The following is a 6,262-nucleotide window of genomic DNA, read 5'->3' as shown; positions in this document are numbered from 1 at the left end:
GCAGGGTTGAGTCCCCATTTGAATTCAAAAGCTTGGGAACAAGGTGTGATGCTCAAGGGCAGAAAATATGAATTTCTTAAGCTCAATCAAAGAAACAGAAAGAGCAAATTTCCCCTTCCTCTGCCTTTTGTTCTACTAGTGTCCTCAACAGATTGAACAATGCCCTCCACATTTGTGAGGGTGATCTTTGTTACTCAATTTTCAGATTCAAAAGCTAATTTCTTCCTGAGACACCCTCACAGACACACCTAGAAATAATGTTTTACCGGCTATCTGGGCATTTCTTAGGTCAGTCAGGTTGACACAAAATTAACCATTGCACCCAGGAAATATCAGGGTCCTAACAGCTTGCCCTTTACACTCAAGTAATGATTTATTGTCAGGGTTTAGATTCATTCATTGCTTCTTCAGGAATTAGATGTCTGTGTTCACTCTGTTATGAAAGAGCTGCCCCATCATCTTTTTCCCTCACACCCAAACCATTTCTGTTTGCTTCAAGCTCTGATGCTAGGTCTTTTACTGATTAAACTTTTAGACATTTATTTGGGGTTATAGACTCTTGTCAACACTAAGCTGTTATGGTGCCCTTCTAAGTACTTTTTCTCCAGTGTTGCAGCGAACTGGGAGATCTTATTTAGCATTTATTAAATAGTAAATAGCTAATTGCTCAAAGTAGCTATTTACATATTGAATTTATTTTTCTTGGCATCTTTAATGTCTGATTAACATTTTCTTCCTACAGCTGGAATATACTTGCCAGAATAAAACATTCCCTTATTTAATCTCAAGTGGAATATAGGGTAAGTGTGATCATTTTAATTTGTGTCATTTATTAGCAGGAAAGAGGTATTGTACAGGTGGGATGTTCCATCACATGCCAATTAGCAGGTGGCTTAGAGGGCAAGAGGGAGAACTCCTTTACCAAGGGGATTATAGATGTTGCAGAAGGCGAAGTTCAGCTATGGGAAAAATAAAGGAAATGACATTGGGATGCCTGATTTTGGAGACTGGGGACAGAACTTAAAGCAGTAATGATAACATTGTATAAATATCCCAAGAGAATACTCAAAATAGAAAGTCTGGCATCCTCTGTATAAAAAGAAATCACATTTTCTTTGTCTAATCATACAAGAACTACAGAAAGTTAGAGCTAAAGAAGACTTTACTGATATAATGAAAGTGTATTATATAAATAAGAGAACCAAGGCACGGAGAAGTTTTGCCTTAATACAGTTTAAGTTAGTTCCATGGACAGATGTAAAATCCAAATTGGCTCTCTCTTATTCCATTGAATTTTTAAGAAGCCCATTTGGTAGCATTTCTTGCCTCCAACATGATGTTCTCAGTTGGTCTCTTGATGAATTGCATTAGGATGTTTTACTAACCTGCATTTATATGAGGGAGAGGTTCAAAGTGTGTTTTAAAAATAGTTTGTGACAGAGAGAGAGAGAGAGAGAGAGAGAGAGAGAGAGAGAGAGAGAACGAACACAGAATAAGGTCCCAAAGCTCTTCATGGTTCCAGAATTTGGAAATAACTTTGTGGGAAAGTGAAGCTGGTTTTGCTAGGGAGCAGTACTGTAGTTCACTGTGAAACTTGTTGACTTGTTGAGTTTATTTCTTATTAAAAAATATATTTTCACTAACGGTGCACAAATTTTGTGCATATTAAAAGGGAATTAATTAGAGGAAATATTTTTTTTTTGGCTGGGTACAATGAACTTTATTGATGGTGCACGACAAAGCAGGGCTCCCTAGGCCTCTCCCCTTCTCCAGGGGGTCTGGGAAGGAAACGGTGGTCAGGAGATTCTCAGTGTGTCAGGGGTTCGATCTGGGGCAGGGACTCCCCAGAACTGGAGGGCCTCTCTTCCTCTCCCTGGGGCTGGTGGTCCAGGGGACTCTTACTCCTTGGAGGCCATGTGGACCATAAGGTCCAATACCCTGTTGCTGTAGCCGAATTCATTGTCATACCAGGAAACAAGCTTGACAAAGTGGTCATTGAGGGCAATGCCAGCCCCAGCATCAAAGGTGGAGGAGTGGGTGTCACTGTTAAAGTCACAGGAGACCACCTGGTCCTCAGTATAGCCCAGGATGCCCTTGAGGGGCCCTCTGATGCCTGCTTCACTACCTTCTTGATGTCATCGTATTTGGCAGCTTTCTCCAGGCGGCAGGTTGGACCCACAACCGACACATTGGGGGTGGGGACTCGGAAGGCCATGCCAGTGAGCTTCCCATTCAGCTCAGGGATGACCTTGCCCACAGCCTTGGCAGCACCTGTAGAAGCAGGGATGATGTACTGGGTAGCCCCTCGGCCATCACGCCACAGCTTCCCAGAGGGGCCATCCATGGACTTCTGGGTGGCGGTGATGGCATGGACTGTGGTCAGGAGTCCCTCACAATGCCAAAGTTGTCATGGATGGCCTTGGCCAGGGGGGCCAAGCAGTTGGTGGTGCAGGAGGCATTGCTGACAATCTTGAGGGAGTTGTTATACTTGTCATGGTTCACACCCATCACAAACATGGGGGCATCCGAAGAAGGGGCGGAAATGATGATCCTCTTGGCTCCGCCCTTCAAGTGAGCCCCAGCCTTCTACATGGTAGAGAAGACACCGGTGGACTCCACAACATACTCGGCACCAGCATCACCCCATTTGATGTTGGCGGGATCTTGCTCCTGGAAGATGGAGATGGACTTCCCGTTGATGACAAGCTTCCCGTTCTCAGCCTTGACTGTGCCCTTGAACTTGCCGTGAGTAGAGTCATACTGGAACATGTAGACCATGTAGTTGAGGTCAATGAAGGGGTCATTGATGGCGACAATATCCACTTTGCCAGAGTTAAAAGCAGTCCTGGTGACCAGGCGCCCAATGCGGCCAAATCCGTTCACTCCAACCTTCACCATCTTGTCTCAGGGTTGTGGCTACTGGCACAGCGAGGAGGAGAGGTTGTCTGATGCACAGGAGGAGCAGAGAGCCGAGGAAATATTTTAATATTGCTATTTACCCTTTCTCTATAATAGAAGTGTCAGAGATGAAAGAAAATTAGTAAAATGTATATAAAAATCTTCCTCCTGTCAGAGTCTGGGGTATGCCGTGAGACCCAGAGTCAAGTCCCCACCCACCCGTGTGCACCTTAAAATCATGTGAGACCCAGACCCAGCCATCCCCACCTCTGCCAAGCCCTGCCAGGCAGGAGGTGCAGCTTCAGGTCCCCCGGCTCACCCTCAGGTCCCCTGGCCCAGAGCCGGAGTGGGGGCGTGGCCTGAAGTCCCTCAGCTCAGCACCAGGGTGGGAGGGGGGCGCACAGCCTGAGGTCCCCCTTCAAGCACCTCTGGGCAGGGTCGCGGCCTGAGGTCCCCTGTCAAGCTCCCTGGTCCAGGGGCACACCCTCAGGTCCTCTGGCCTGGTGCCGAGGTTGGGGGCATGGCCTGAGGTCCCTGTCAAGCCCTGCTGGGTGGAGGGGCATGGCCTGAGGCCCCCCTTCAAGTGCCATTGGGAATGGGGCACAGCCTCAGGTCCCCTGCCCTGGCCTGGCATCATGCAGCCTCAGGTCCCCGCTGATCACTCATTACAGGAACCCCACCTCCGCTGTGGGTGCAGCCATTTTGTGACGGTGTGCCAGAGTGAGGGTCAATTTGCATATTACCTCTTTATTATATAGGATTTATTTCAGAGAGGAAGGGAGAGGGAGAGAGAGATAGAAACATCAATATGAGAGAGGATCACTGATTGGCTACCTCCTGCGTGCCCCCTACAGGGGATTGAGCCTGCAACCTGGGCATGTGCCCTTGACCAGAATCGAACCCGGAACTCTTCAGTCCGCAGAACTATGCTCTATTCACTGAGCCAAACTGGCTAGGACGACCTATTGAGTTTCTTGCTTCTTTAATGTTTTGGTTTCTGGAAGCTAATAGTATTATATTGAAAGGATTTGATTAGAATTAACTTAGAGTTTAATTTTATGGCCTACTTAAACATAACTGTTTATTGTAATTCTTAGCTCAAGTTGAAAACTAAAATATTGCAAAGCATATGCTGATCTTAGTATATAATAAGTGCACAATAACTATTTCTTGAATGAATTAATGAATGCAGAGCTTCCTTTCATGGTTATGCAGGTTGTGTCCTACACAAGAGGCCCAGCCAAGGGGCACAACTTGCCCTCTGGTTACCAAGCCAGGTGCCCTGGCATGTGGCTGCTTCCACCGTTGAAGAGGTGCAATTTTCTAGTTGGTCTGCCCATTTTTCTTAATTTACACAAATGTACTTTCAGGCTAGTTGTGGTCTCAAATGAACATATGAAACCTATGATGAAAGGAGCAAGGACTGACTGTGAAGTTCAAAGTGCTGCCATTGCAATGGTAACACCCAGTGACAGGTAAGGGATCAAGACAAATGTCTGGGAATTGTTGATGTTTTCTTTCTGTGCATGTATTATTTCTCTTTTGTGAACTCATGATGCTCTTTAGAGGTATGACAACATCACTTAAAAATCAATAACATTCTCTCTTATATTACTCTTTAAAGTTTTGAAATGAATCTTTTACTTTGAAGGCATAGATACAATATACCTCTGTCTCACCGTATATTAGAAATTCAACAAATATTTGTTTAATCATATGGATAAACTGGATTGAAAGATTTGTGGAATTAGGAGCTATGTCAATACCTTCAGCTTCCAGCATTGAGTGCAGAATCAATTTTATTAACTGTTTGAGGAAGTACGTTGAACTGACTGAATCCAACATTGCTCCTGGAGGATTGTGGAGACTCCAAACTTCTTTCAGGGATTGATGTATTTGGGGATGATTTTTCTTGTTTTGTTGCAGGTTTTCTAATGGGACTCAGCTTCTTACAGGTGGATAGCATCAGCTGAATTCTCTGCTTTCACTCTCTACCCTGCTCTGGGCAATGGGAGGCTGACTCATATGAATGGCACAAACAAGCTCTGGCTTCTAGTTGGGTTCAGTCATCAGGAGATCAGAGGGTGTCCTCTGGCTTCTAGTTGGGTTCAGTCATCAGGGGATCAGAGGGTGTCCTCTGGCTTCTAGTTGGGTTCAGTCAGCAGGGGATCACAAGGAGGAGATGGAGGTCTGGTTATTTATTGCTCTAGCTTCCTCTCTGAGGAGTTGCTGCAAAGTTGTCTGTATCCCTCAACCTGAGGTCTTAGGGTCTCCAGGTGGCTTTCTATTTAATACTTTCTTCTAAGTACCAATGACCGCTCCCTCATTTCACTCCACTGGGCCCAGGAGTGATAGTGGCTCAGATATTATCTCTAACAGGTGTTGAGCTATTCCTTCTAGTTTTCCTACATCCTGCCCACATCTTTGTAAATAGTTCCCCTATTATTCCCTTCTCAAAGTACCCTAGTTTGAGTGTGCCAGCTGTCTCATCTTGGACCCGACTGATTAGCACCATGCTAAAAGATTAGTAAAAGGTATGAGACAGCTGGAGTCCCTGCCTTGCACATCTGTCCTAGTTTGTTAGTCTCTTTAACAACCATCTAGCATGGTTTTCTGACTCCTCTCACTTTTGATCTCATTTTCAGCCTTTGCATCCTGGTTTACCAGATTTTTTTATGTTACCCTCAACTCTAAGGTCTGGTGGGAAGTTATCTTCTTCACCTGGGTTCCGACATGTCTGGACACTTTCCTTCCTTGTGTTCCTGGAGGACATTCCCAGAACTCTCAGGGCCTGCTTCATTCTTGGGACCACCCCCTAAAGACAGCTTTCTGATAAGTGGCAAATGCATTAAGAATGGGAGACTCATATGTCCCTTTTCCTATTTACAATAGGAAAATTGTTGTGAGTGAGCCCATGTTCTTCCATTTATGAGAAAACCATTCCTTCCTATTATTGCACCAGCCGAAACTTCAATCTGCACCCTGCCACTTAGGATTGGTGTCTTGGCATACATATTTTATGAAGTTCCTGGCCCTAAATCTAACAGAGTAATAACTAAACAGATTAATTCCTTAGGTTTGGGACCTTGGGTTATATAAAATTAAATGAGCTCCCTGATGTTATCAGTTCCATAAATCCAAAATTTTGTTGTATTTACATAAAATGAAAGTTCATTAAATTTTATCCTGTTTGTACTTTATCCTCAAAATTATATTGTCAATTTTCTTCTCCTGGAGTTCTTAAGGATTCTTTAAAAAGATCTACTGACAATGTTCTGAAATACAGAAATGCTGTCCCTACTGTAGATTCTTTTTCGCAAAAGGTCTGGCTTCTACTGTTTGTAGATTTGCCTTGAAATCTGTG

At 44.5% G+C, this 6,262-nt stretch overlaps 1 pseudogene; it reads right to left on the bottom strand.

Annotated features, from left to right (window-relative positions):
- Positions 1 to 1,871: 1,871 nt before the first annotated feature.
- LOC118677342 lies at positions 1,872 to 2,910 on the bottom strand (annotated as a pseudogene).
- Positions 2,911 to 6,262: the final 3,352 nt, after the last annotated feature.

Source organism: Myotis myotis, unplaced genomic scaffold (assembly GCF_014108235.1).
Source record: "Myotis myotis isolate mMyoMyo1 unplaced genomic scaffold, mMyoMyo1.p scaffold_m19_p_2, whole genome shotgun sequence".
Lineage (NCBI taxonomy): Eukaryota > Metazoa > Chordata > Mammalia > Chiroptera > Vespertilionidae > Myotis > Myotis myotis.
The sequence above is the reverse complement of the archived record's forward strand: the minus strand, read 5'-3'. Positions and strand labels throughout refer to the sequence as shown.